General features: G+C 39.3%; 1 long non-coding RNA gene across 1 annotated transcript; it reads right to left on the reverse strand.

Moving 5' to 3' along the window:
- Nucleotides 1–543: 543 nt before the first annotated feature.
- On the reverse strand, nt 544–5389 carry LOC129057638 (uncharacterized). The gene is made up of 2 exons (XR_008522266.2): nt 4822–5389; nt 544–609 (listed from the first exon to the last, which is right to left on the reverse strand). It is a non-coding gene; the product is annotated as an uncharacterized LOC129057638 (long non-coding RNA).
- Nucleotides 5390–14252: the final 8863 nt, after the last annotated feature.

Genomic DNA, 14252 nt, shown 5'->3' on the forward strand with positions numbered 1-14252 from the left:
GAGAATCCCAGAAAAGGTAGATACTGAAACCTCAAACAGGAAGGATTAGCTAAGTTGTGGTCACCTACAAATAGAGATGGGCCACATATTCCAAAGGGAAGAATTACTTAAATGTCCTAAGGAGGAAAACTAATTATGTAGACTCAGTCCTTCTTCCAGGAAATATTTATATGGCTGTACTAGTTATAATTTAGTATGTGTTTAATAATGTGTACAGACTATACTTAGCAATACATCCCAAAGCATGAACTCTGAACGATGTAATGCAGGCCAAGTCATATTTTAAAATTACTGCTTGGAGGCATATTACCTTCCTGTGGCTGCTGTAACAAATTTACAACAAACTCAGTGGTACAAAACAACATAAATTCATTCTCTATAGTTCTTGAGGCCAAAAGTCTGAAATCCAGGTGTCAGTGGGGCCTCGTTGCCTTTGAAGTCTCTAGGGAAGTTTCCAAATCCACTTCTGGCCGCTGCTGGCGATCCTTGTCTGTGGCTGCATCACTCCAATCTCTGCCTCTGTGGCATGGTCACACTGCCTCCTTCTCTTTTTTTTTTTTTTTTTGGTCAAATCTCCTCCGAGTGTTTCTTGTGGCATTTAGGGCCCACCTGAAAAACCCAGGATTATCTTTTCATCTCAAGATCCTTAACTAAATTACACCTGGCAAGACTCCTTTCCCAAATAAGTTCATATTTACAGGTTCCAGGGACATATCTTTTGGGGGGACCACTATTCTATACACGACAGTGGGGAGTATGACTAATACTGGTTAAAACAAAACACAAAACCTAAAACCTAAGTACAAGGTCTAGAATTTGAAAGTCTTATTGAGCAGCACCCCCCATTTCCCCTGCTATTCAACAAAGGTAACATTTGAGCTATGCAAGATGGACGAATAAGGTTGAGAGATCTGCTGTACAACAGTGTGCCTATAGCTAACAATACTGTATTATATGCACTTGGAAATTTTGTAAGTGGGTAGATTGCATACTAAATATTCTTATCACAATAAAAGAAGTCTAACTGCAATTTAATTACAAAAAGGAAACGCAGGTTGATGCTTTGCAGCTCCAGTTTGAATTCCCCTGGGAGAAGAAACCATGTCGAGTAGCCGGGTATCTCAGCTCACTGAACAGAAGACAGTTGGCCTAAGAAAGAATTCTCTTTCTCTGGAGTCTGGCAAGATTTCTGCAGTCCCAGGGAGGAATCAAAATATTATTACCTAACTCTTGCAAAGATATTAGAATAAGCATATCAATAACACTTAGAACATATAAACACAGTATAGAAGTAAAAAAGAAATGAAATAAATCCATGCTTTTCATAGTTTAGTTTTGAATATACCTGAATAAATGTATTTTGTGGCCATTACATTTTTATTTTTCTGATGCTTCAGGTGTTTGAACCATTGAAATAAATATGGCTTGCTAAATTTGTTATTTAAAATGTTTTTGGACATATAATGATTAAAATTTGTAATCAATGTTGAAATTCTCAAAAAATACTGGTTTTCTGTATTTTATTGTTAAATATGTTAACTAATTAAATTTTACACTAAATAAATTCCAAAAAGTAATGAATATTTCACGTCACATACTCAGACTCTTTAGACTTTAAAGAGGCTACTAACTGTTTCAATTAGTATTTGAAATATTTCTTAAAGGAAGTCCTGCTTCATTTTCTCATTTCTGCCCTTTGCAGACACCTCCGAGGGTGACCCAACCTTCCTCCTCATCCTCTTTCCTAAAGGGTTGAGGAACCTCCGTCTTTAGAGCTGTAGCTGAGTTGTTGGGTTCTCCTTCTCTGACATGAGGTCTCTCAAGGTGATCCACATTGAATTTTTCCATTAATTCAAATCTAACATCAATTTATTTTTATTAAATTAAATATTCAATCATATGTTCTCACATAAGTGGGAGCTAAGCTGTGAGGATGCAAAGTCGTAAGAATAATATAATGGACTTTGGGGACTCAGGGAAGGGTAGGAGGGGGATGAGGGATAAAAAAACTATACACTGGGTACAGTGTACACTGATCAGTTGATGGGTACACTAAAGTCTCATAAATCACCACTAAAGAACTTATCTATATAACCAAAACCCACCTGTTCCCCCAAAACTATTGCAATTAAAAAGAAATTAAACGCTGAGTCATATTGTTACTCTAATGAATAACCGATTTTTATGGGGTAGACATTTCATACCAATGCCTCATTCTCTAGTTTCATTTCTTCAACAAAATTATATTTTTATGCAGAATAGGAATATATACCTTTCACAAGAATACAGTATTTGCTTTGCTTTTATGTGTAATACATATGGACATATTGCTTTTTTTCCCCCCTCTGAGAACTAATTCTAGATTCTCTACTCACTATTTTTGATGTAGTGATTATGTATTTATTCTTAGTTTAGTTTCTTATGTTCTCAACCATGGTTTTGAGATATGAGGGGACTTCAAAAAGTTTGTGGAAAAATAAAATTAAAAGATAAAAATTTAAAAAAACTTTATTTCTTCACATAAGCTCCATCAAGTTCAAGACATTTTCGTAAGGCACAATACCAGCCACGTAGTCCATCCCTAAACAAATGAAAGTCCTGGGAATTTAACCATGTCAATGCAGTCTATTTTTATATTTTAAGTGAAGAAAAATGGGTGCTTTTCAAAGATTCTTTTAAGATTGGGAAACAAAAAGAAGTCAGAAGGAGCCAAATCAGGACTGTACAGTAGATGCCTATTGATTTCCCATCAAAACTCTCATAAAATTGCCCATGTTTGATTAGAGGAAGGAGCAGGAGCATTGCTGTGGTGGAGGAGGACTCTCTGGTGAAGCTTTCCTGGGTATTTCTCTGCAAAATTTTCAGCTAACTTTCTCAAAACACTCTCATAATAAGCATTGGGCTAAATGTTCATTATGAGATAAGCAAGGGCTAAAGTTATCATTCTTTAGCCCTCCAGAAAGTCAATGAGCAAAATGCCTTGAGCATCCCAAAAAACCGTTGCCATGACCTCTGCTCTTGACTAGTCCACTGTTGCTTTGACTGGACCACTCCCACCTCTTGGTAGCTATTGCTTTGATTGTGCTTTTTTCATACTGGTAAAGCCATGTTCCATCTCCTTTTACAATTATTTGAAGACATCCTTTAGGATCTTTATCCCATTTGTTTAAATTTTCCATTGCAAGCCCTGCTCCTGTCTGAAGCTGATCTGGGTGCAATGGTTTTGGCACTCATTGAGTGGAAAGTTTGCTTAACTTTAATTTTTCAGTCAGAATTGCATAACTTAAACCAGTTGAGATGTTCATGATGTTGGCTATTATTTGTGCTGTTAATCATCAATCTTCTTCAATTAGGGCATAAACAAGATGATTTTTTTCCTTGAAAATTTATGTGGATGGTCTGTTGGTGTGGGCTTCGTCTTCAACATTGCCGCATCTCTTCTTATAACAAGTTATCCATTTGTAAATTGCTGATTTCTTTGGGTCATTATCCCCATAAATAAAGCATCAATGGTTCACCATTATTCCTCTGAAGGTTCACTGTAAGTTTTATGCTTATTCTTGCTTCAATTTTAGCAGAATTCATGTTACTTTATTATGGGCTTTTTTCAAACTGATCCTCATTAGACATGTCATAACAAGTTAGTACAAGTATGCATTGGTGCCAGAAATTGAAATCCATGCATAATTTTTTCATAATATGCATTTTCCATGAATGTTTTGATGACTCCTTGTAAGCAAGCTTTAATGTTGAATGGATACAAAAGGATGCTCCCTTTGGAAATTGATACCTATTAAATGGCAGAGAACACAACTGGTGGGAATACTTGTTTTCTCCTCTTAATTTGGCAAGTTGATTCAGAGTTCATGGAGAGCAGCTTGAAACACAAATTGAGCTCATTTTTAAATTTGTAGGTTTTTATTTGATGGGAAAAAGATAAAGATTACATATGGTCTTTGCAACAAAGAAAAATTCAGCATAGAAATGTACAGTTCTTTCCAAATTGAACAGTTGGGGTGATCTTTATCAGAAGGAACATGATGAGCTCCTTGAAGATGATTAGGGAAGGCAAGTTGAGGCCTAAAGTCTAAACTTCTCTGTAATGTGTCTCGTCATCTTCTTACACGGTGGTTTAGAGACATCACAAACATTTTATCTTTGCCTGTTGAAATTCCGGGGAAGTGTCCTCCCCAAAAAATGGTGCATCAAGCAATAAATAAGATTAAACAATTCCTTGGACAGACCTATATTGTTGAACCCATTTCATGAGGCAGACAAGGGATTGGGAACTGGAATCATGGAGATTGCAAAGTCAGGGCTAGGCTGGAAGTGCCATTGTGCATGGTGGCAATGTGTCTGGGCCTTGGGAACATGGCTTTCCTGTGTGCAGCTCCCTTCCTGTGCTGCCTTTCATGATGCCTCCTCTGCCTGTGATGATTAGCTTATATGACCATTTCAGTACTCAATTCACCAAGTGAGGTTCTGGACCTTAATTTTCCAAGAGTGAAGGAGGACACCATCCATGGATGGGCAAAAAGTGTGTTGGAAAGTCATATTGACACATGAGACAATCCTCTATGCAGGATTAGAAAGGACCATGCCAACATCACTGTGCAGATCAACATGTCTTTTGCCCAAAAGTGTCCCCTCCCTCCCCTATGTGGACTTGGTCCTGTGCAAAGCCACAGCTGCAACTGTGTGACACTTTGTGTGGCAGGACATAATTGCCCTGGTGCAACTGGGTCCAAGTCTCTAAGATTAGAAAGGATGGGACAAGGACCTGGTGGCTAACAGTTAGCTCAGCTTCACCTCTGCTCTTACCTCTTGTTCTTTGTTTAGTCTCCACTGGTTTCCATTTCATGCTAACAACTTTGGGAGACTCCTGAGATATTCTCCTGGTTGATAGGGCCACAGTGTGCATGTTGGAAATCAAGACTTATCCTCTGGGATCCAACGTGATAGATTCAATAGACATGTCTCCTGAGAAGGTCAAGGAGGGACATCTGGAAAGGCTGCAGTGAGACAACACCTCTACCATGTTGTTGTCAGCCTAAAAAACAGCAGAATGAGATTCTCTTAAACAAAAGATATTTGGTAATATAGCACTGCAATAAGATTACACATACCATAATAACTATGTGCATATTCAGGGGGGTAAAGGAAGACAAAGGTTTTTAAAACATGAGGAGAACTACATAATTATCTTGAAATAATTATTCTTGACTACAAAGATTAGTAACAAGGTTGGTGCCAGTCCTAGGATGGACAGGAAGCTGCTGGGAAGTACTTGCAGAAGTATTTGTGTATAAGGTTGTGATGGTCTTTGTGCAAGGTTGTGGTTTTTGCAGAGTCTTTTTCGTTATCAGGCATGCCAGTGTGTGAGACCTTCTTTTCATGGCATTCCCTGGTTCTGTTTGTCAGGGTTACCTTAACATTAGTGACTTCAGTTTGATTCTGACAACTTTCCCATTGTTCAGTCACCCTAATGGAGAGTCATTTGGAACCCTTCACAAGAGTAGCTGTGGCACAAAGCCTCCCTTATTGCAGGACGGATTGATCAATCCTCTGCTCTTCCTGTGGGGCCCTTTAAGGAGCTGCCAAGCAACTGCATTCCACACCAGGCAGCACATAACAGAGAAGTGTCAGCACTTTCTGGCTGGGAATCACCAATCCTCCTATTCTCATCCTTTCTCTTAGTTTTTGGCAGAATTTTCTCCTGCTTGGACTTTCCTTATACTTATGATGTGAGACACAGCAGCACCTTCCCAGCTGTGCCCCACAGTCCCCATACCAGCTTCCCTCATCTTTCTGCCTGAGCTCCCTTAGATGGCAGCCCTCTGTTCCCCTGGGGTCTTGAGATCTTCTACCCACCCTGAGTAGGGTTGCTCTTGGTTTATCTGAGCCCTGCAAGGGAAGCTGATGTCACCCTGTATAAATGTGCAGAATAATCATAAAACTGGAAAAAAAGCTAGTCTTGTAATTTAAAAATAAACATGAATATGAAGACTATAATGTACTGACAGTAGGAAAAAATAACTCTTCTGGGAAATTCACTCTGCAGGAATCTTTTAAAAATCAATTAAAATCTACAACAGCAGTAGCAACACAAGCTCCATGCCACAAATCAAGGTAAGAGGCAAAATGCCTTAAAAGTAATTCACATTTCTTAATTTTTTTCACTTGTTGAAGACTGCATGGTTTGGCATTGCAATGTTGTATTCCAGAGTCCCCAGTTGTAGGTTGTAGATTAGTTCTAATTAGCTTAGTCTTTCCTATATGTCACATATATGAAACCTTTGCCATTCACTGTGGTTGCTAACAGACTGGTGTCCTCATGATGAATCACATTAGTACCAGGCATGGCCAGAAAAGAGATCAATGCATCTGAGAGTGACTGGATCATCTGTTGGGTGGAATACACATTAGACAACAACTTGCATTGGCCTTCTATTTAGAACTGAAATTTTGTGTTGTCAATCCTGTATTCGACATTGCAAGGTGTGATAGTTGGCAAACATATATAATCTTAGTATTTGGCAATATTTTTAATGTGCATGTTATTTAAATATATATATATATATATGTTTCCTGTCAAACACAGCTACAGAAGAGATCAAACACCATAAAACTCCAGGCTAACTCAGTGTTGAGATCATTGCACCTTTTCATTATTGGCTGAGTCTAAGTTATTGTCTACATGTATTTTGTCTCCACATTGTAGATGGAGCAAGTTCAAATAGACTTTAGAGTTGAAATTGGAAATATGATAATTTGTGACAGGATTCAATTTGATACATATAGTTCTTCACTGTATTACACAATTCCAATGCTTAATTTCCATATAGTGTTTTCTTCTATCATCTCACATAAAATTTTAAATGTCAATGTACAAACACCCCAGTTAAATGTCATTTGTGTTGACTTTTTCTCAAGAAAATTTAAAAATAGAAATTCCTGAAATAGACAATCAATGTTAATGTAAGAATTAGAAGCAATGCACCTGAAAGCAGACCAGAAAATTCAAATTCAGTTCACCATGGAAACTACTTGCAGCTCCATGTGTGTTATGCACACACCTGTGCATGTATACACATTTAATACATATTAAAATTCACCCAGTCTTTAATCCTAGCTATTAATAGCCACATTAAGGTAGAAAAATAGTAAATCATCTGAAGAGGAGAATAAAATGGCTTCTGAAATATCTATAAGTTATGTAGATCTTAAAGTCTAGTAAAGATGTAAGAGCAAATCAGAAGGAGTGAGGTGCTCTCTAATGCAAATTACTTTAAGTGTACAAATGAATAATGATGGGCCAACGTGTTTTCTGCTCATGTTAACTCAGATAATCTATTAGTTACAATAAAAAGCTGCCTGAGATGCAGCAGATTCGTATAAAGACATGATGAAATTCTTAGTTGCTCCCTCTAGGGTAAGTCTTCTTCAAGTGGGTACCAGCAGAAGCTGCCTCCTCCTAGCTTCCCTCTTCTTTCTAATCATAGACAAAATGAATAATTTGATTTGGTTATTGTTTTTGTGCATTTTAAGGTAGGTTTTTTGGCTGTAGGATACTATTAACCTATCAATAAGTCTTCACATATTTTTATTAAATTGCTTTCAGATTATAGTAGTTGGTGCACATCAAATAATATGATTGAGTCTTCTCAGGAAACCTGATTTATTCTGTGGAGCTGGAGCTCAAGAAAGCAAGGAAATTCCTCTGCTCTTTCTTTCAGTTGCTTTCGTCAACTGTGATGATTGTTACAGTTGTCCTCTGCTTCTTTAAGAGGAGCTCTTCAATAGTTCTTTCATGTGACACTTCCCTCTCCTTTACCAAGTCTTGAAAGCCTTAACTTTTGCATCGTTCAGTAAGATGAACTTGACTTTGAATCACTAACTCCCTTGAGCTATCCTCTTGGAGTTGACATTGTTGTTTATGTTTGCTGTTTTTCAGTGTTTTTAAAATCAATGAGGTAAGTGGCTATGTGATACAATAGTAGAGGGTAGTGAGGAGGGAGGACATGGAGGAAAGAGGAGAAGTTTGGCTGAAACAAATTTCTCTTTGGACACAAATGTTCAATATTCCTAATGATTAGAATTTGGGTCTAAAAAGAAGAAGAAAAGCCCAATGTAAGAATTGCTTCTACAATATATGTATGTGAAACCAAACCAAATGGATCCTACAGGATGGGGCTACATTTCAATTAATCTATACAAACCTCCAAATAGCCCAGGATGTGTGTGTGCATGTGTGTGTGTGTGTGTGTGTGTGTGTGTGTGTGTGTGTGTGTGTGTATATATATCTTCCTTTTAGAATCCTTTTCATTGCAAAGTAAGTTTTCTTAAGGTCATTTCCTTTTGGAGCAAAGAACTAAAAACGTTTTCAGAATATGTGCTAGGGTTTGAAATGAACAGTTATGGTGGTTCTTACATACCAGATAAAATATGCAGGTAGATTATTCTCTTGAATGACTAGGAGAAATGGTCATGATATTCCCTTTGAAAACACAAAATGTTACAAAAATGCTAAATAACAAAGACAAAATGCTACTGACTCACTATAGTTTTGGTTATTATCAAAACTTGACTTCACTGACAATTAGGGTTGGTGAGGAACTGCAATTTGCTGGTTCCTGGGTTTCTGTTTAGATAAGGAGCTGTAGTTTGGATGTGTATTAATAAAGCTACCTCTGTATTTGACATACCTACCTCTGATGATTTCATAACAGAATGAAGAGTCAATCCATGTCCTCAAAAATGCCATCTTAAAAATCCAGAAATTGAGTTTTGTAGGCCCAATTATGTCAAATGTATCATCTGAGTAAAATTTTCATGTCAAGAATAATCATTATATTCCATTACTTTTAAAAAACATGAGCAACTAAATTATTTAAAAGTCCATCTAGATACTGACATTTCATTTTTTTCCAGCAGAAAATGTGAAAAAAGGTTAAAAAGGTAAGAAAAAGTCTTTCTTAAAAACATCTGAATGGTAGTGTAATCGTTGGGCAGGTTCTTCTTGCCCATTGCACAGATAAACCCAATCCACTGAGACAGCATTACTGCAGTAAATAAATAGTTTAATTAACACAAGGCTGGCCAAGTGGAAGGGCAGACGTTTATTATTACTGCAATCAGCCTCCCTGAGAACTCAGAGGCTAGGATTTTTATGGATTATTTGGTGGGCAGGGGGCTAGGGAATGGGTGCTGCTGATAGGTTGAGAAAGAGATCATAAGGGTATGGGAAATGGTCCTCATGTGCTGAGTCTACCTCTGGGCTGGAGCCACAGGACCGGTTGAGTCATGAGCCATGGGTCCGGGTGAGGTCAATTGGTTGCCAGAATGTAAAAGTTTGAAAAACATCTTAAAAAACAATCTCAGGTTCTACAATAGTGATATTATCTACAAGAGCAATTGGAAAAGTCACAAGTCTTGTGACCTCTGACCACGATTCCTGAGCAGTAAGGGAGTCATTTTAGCAGAATTCAGGCCCCTCACATAATCCTAATTTTGTGCCCTTTCATTAATCTTACAAAGACCATTTCAGTCCCTAAACAAGAAGGGGATTGATTTTAGGGAAGAACTCTTATCACCCTTGCTTAATTAAACTATAAACTAAATTCCCTCCATGATTAGCTTGGCCCACATCCAAGAGTGAAGACAGCCAGCCTGTGAGGCTTGAAGCAAGACTGAGTCAGCCATGCTTGACTTCTCTCACTGTCATATTTTTGCAAAGGCAGCTTCAGTAGAATCTATATTGTAGGTATGTAAGTGCTTAATGTAAAATACTTTCAACTTTGCCGTAGGTTTTAAAAATTTTAGAGTAAGATATTGCCAAAAAAAATCTGTCTATTCTTAAGTCTTTGAGAACAATTACTGACACAAGCAACTGACCAATTAAAAAGCAAGGAGATATCCCAAGTGTGGAAGACAGTTAGCAGCTGTTCTGCTCAGACCTTGACCAGCCCAGTGCCTCCCTGCCATAGCCCTAATAGCAGGCCTCTGCTTCTGCGTCCTGCTCAAGCATGGCTTTATGATACAGTTTGCCCCTTTGCCGGGCATCTATAGAAGTAGAAAGTTCATTCTCAACATTAAGTCAGAAACTTCCTCCTTCTTAGTTATGCATTTTTTTCCATAGGTTAGGGTGGTGCCTCTCAACCTTGGTACAATAGAAGTTTGGAGCTGACCAATATTTGTTGTGGTGGCTGTCCTGTGCATTGTAGAATGTTTAGCATCATGCCCGGTCTCTACCCACTAGACTCTAAGAGGTTTCCCTAGTTGTGACAACCAAAAATATGCCAGACATCCCCTGGAAGACATTCCCTGATGAGGCCCATTGCTCTGGAGCAATTCCCAGTTATTTTTTCTTTTTTAAAGTGAAATGCTGCTGAGTAGTCAATGTGTAATTTTCTAACCTAAAGCTAGAGTTTTATTTGTATCAGATTTCATCTTATTGAATTGGAGATGTCATTCGGCCTGTTTAAGTCTGTCTGAATTGTAACTTCCTTGTATCCTCTAAGCTCTCTCTTCTTGAGTCCTCTTTCTTGGCTGGGCAGCCAGGCAGGCTGATGTGGTAACCTGGCTTCTGCATCCATCAAGGTCCCAGCAGAAAACAGATGCCTCACTCACTGAGTAACTGAGGAGAGTTTAATGCAGATTTACTGTCAGAGATAATGGCAGAATTTTAGAAATCAACAAGTTGTCATTCATAATTGCCAAAAGTTAGAAGCAACCCCTGTCATTGACAGATGGGATAAACAAAATGGGGTCTATCCATACAGTGGAATGTTACTCAGCCTTAAAAAGGAAGTAAATTCTGACACATGCTGCAATATAGATGAGCCTTGAGGATATTGTGCTAAGTGAAAGCCAGTCACAAAGGGAAAGATTCTGTATGATTCCACTTATATGAGGTCCCTGAGCAGACAACTTCATAAAGACAGAACGTAGAATAGTGGTTACTGGGGGTCGGTGGGGAGAGAAGAGCGGGGAGCGATTTACCAGGTGCAGAGCATTAGCTTTGCAAGATGAAAAGAGTTCTGGAGATTGGTTGTGAATATATGTGGACCTACTAACTGCACTTAAAAATGACTGTGATGATAAATTTTATGTTATGTGAATTTTACCACAACTTTTTAAAAAAGAAAAACTAATGAGCAATGGTGTGGTTCCCGAAAGCTCTCGACAGCCTTGGAGGAGCAAGATGAAGGCTCCCAGCCTTGAGCGTGTAGTTCTATGAAGAGGACTGCCTGACAGGAGCTGTGGCCTTCAGGGGGGATTTCCAGAGAGAGACACATGTGGAGAACAAATACATCAGGCTTCGTCTACTTGCTTGCTCCCTCTGATGTCTGCCAGCACCTCCAATGGCAGAACCAGCCTAGAAGGCAAAGACCCACTGATGTTACCTTTAGGGTCAGCTGTCTGGGGCACACAGCACAGTGGAGAAGAAGGGCCAGGGCCCTGCAGCAGGTGGGGACATCCAGCTTAGGTCTCACTGGCACATGCTGAGGGGACAAGAGTGGTCTCTCCTTAAGCTCTGGCTTCAAAGACCCAGAGGGCAACATCTGGGACCTTTCAAGGGGGAATTGGAATCAGAAAAGGATGAAAAGACACATTCACCATGTAGAAATATGCTGAATTGATTATGGGGCCCTAAGAACATGCCCACAACAAAACCCAGCCCTTGAAGACACCCACAGAGTGAGTGGCTGGTCACATCCAGTAAGCAGAAGCAGACAGCATGAGCACAGTGGGCCACCCCAGAGAGGAGCTTTTTATAGAGACTACATGACCAGCAAGGGTGAACAGTCTTCACAGATTTGTGTGTCCATGTAAGTTGCTATATGTCCTACATCATTCTCACAGTACTGGGTTCACAGTCAGCATCACAGGGCTCTTCCCATTTTGTGGAAGGGTGGTGATTTTGGCCACTGATCTTCAAGCTTGGCCAAGAGAAATCTTAGAGCAGAGAGTAAAGAAACAAAAAGGAAATGAGCAGGACTGATGTTTCTGGAGAGGAGGTGAAGGCAGCGGAGGGACACAGGCTTCTCTTCTCTGCCTTCTAAGGTGATCCCTGAATAGACTCTCATAAAGCCCCCCAGGCTCCATAAAGTATGGCATGGGATCTACAGGTGTCCCTGTCTGCTAGGGTTGCCGTAGCAGAATGCCACTGACTGGGGGCCTTAAACAACAGATATTTATTCTTTCACAGTTCTGGAGGCTGGAAGTCCAGGATCAAGGTGCCTGCAGTTTCTCCTGAGGCCTCTCTCGTTGCCTTGCAGATGCTGCCTTGTCCGTCCTCACATGGCCTTTCCTCTGTGCCCAAGCGTCCCTGAGGTCTCTTTCTCTTCTTATGAGGACACCAGTCCTATTGGATTAGGGCCCCACCCTTATACCTCATTTAACCTTAATTACCTCCTTAAGGGCCCTATCTGCAAATACAGTAAGATTAGGGGTTGGGGCTTCCACATATGGATTGTGTTGCCCAAGACACAACTCAGTCTATAACAACTGGTAAGGTGAAAAACATACAAGCTGCAAAATGAGACTAGCCCCACTTCCACTCACCTTGGGCAGATACTTTGACCTCACAGCAGTGACAACATGGTTATCCTTAAGGATGGTGTTGTCAGGAACAACTCAAGTAAGAAAAATTCATGGAAAGTGCCTGGCATAGGACCTGACCCACAGTAGCGTCTTAACAAATGTAAATGCCTTTCTCTTTCCCTTCAATTACAGTTTTCCAGTCTTGCCCTCTCTTACTCACCTCCCCAAGCCCTAATAAGCAAACTAGAATCTATTGTTTTACAAAAATTCACTGACTTTATTTTATTTTTTCTTTATGATTGAAACATAAAAATTGTACATATTTATGGTGTCCAACACAATGTCTCAATATATATAAATATCTGTCCATACTGCCCAAAACGATTTACAGACTCAATGCACTCCTTCTCAAAAATACCAATGACATTCACAGAAACAGGAAAAAAATGTCCTAAAATTTGTATGGAACTGCAAAAGACCCAAATAGCCAAAGCAATCTAGAGCAAAAAAACAGAGACAGTGAACTGAAAAGGGGTTAAGTCCACAGGTTGATTTAAGTGGCTCAGCTTAGGGAAGAGGGGAGTTAATGAAAGTAGGATGAGGAGTCAGATGGAGACTTCCTTAAGGAGAATTCTAAGTGTCTTTCAGGGCTTTTTGGTGAGGTTGCTGTCACTGTCAATTTTAGCTAATTTTAGTTCAAAACACAGGTTTTTGTTTGGGCTTTAAAATGTTTTATTCATACTACTATCATGTTTAAAAGTCATCAATAGGTGAAATGAAATGAAACAAATAGGAAGGAAAGAATTTTTCTCCAATAATCAGGCAAGGGCTGGTTTAAAGAAAGAAAGAAAGAGAAAAATGCAGTTACAGAGAATCTACCTGGAATAAGTTTATGACACTGCAGCCCAGATTGTCCCTGTTGTAGTCCCTACCCTATGAGATAAAAACAATGTTTCAAAAGTGAGACACTAGCTGAAGTTGCAATAAGAATTAATCTGCCACACTCCTAAGGAACCTGGGTCCTTCTGCTTCACAGGCTCCCTGCTAGGGACTGAATGCTTGTGTCACCCTTACCCTAACTTCATATGTCGAGACCTAATCCCCAGCATGATGGTATTTGGAGATGGGGCTTTTGGGAGATAATTAGGTCATAAGGGTGGAGTCCTCTTGAATAAGATTAAGGCTCTTATAACAAGATATGAGAGAGACTGCTTCTTTCTCTGCTCTGTGAGGACACAGTGAGAAGACTGCCATCTGCAAGCCAGGAAGCAGGCTGTCATCAGGCACCAAATTTGCCAGCACCTTGATTTTGGATTTCCCAGCCTCTAGAACTGTGAGAAATAAATGTTTGCTGTTTAAGCCCCCATCCCCACCCCCAAAACAAACAAACAAACAAAAAGCACAAGATAAAAAACAAAGAATCATTACACTACCTGCACTACCTGACTTCAAAACATACTACAAAGCTATGCTAACTAAAACAGCATGGTACTGCCATAAAAACAGAAACAGACAATTGCAAGAGAATAGAGAGCCCAGAAATAAATCTGCATGTTTACAGCCAACTAATTTTTGACAAAACTGCCAATTGCACAAAATAGGGAGAGGTTACTCTCTTCCATAAATCATGCTGGGCAAACTATATATCCATGTGCTGAAGAATGAAATTAAACCCTTATCTCTTACCATGTACAAAGACTAACTCG

Source organism: Pongo abelii, chromosome 12 (assembly GCF_028885655.2).
Source record: "Pongo abelii isolate AG06213 chromosome 12, NHGRI_mPonAbe1-v2.0_pri, whole genome shotgun sequence".
NCBI classification, from domain to species: Eukaryota; Metazoa; Chordata; class Mammalia; order Primates; family Hominidae; genus Pongo; species Pongo abelii.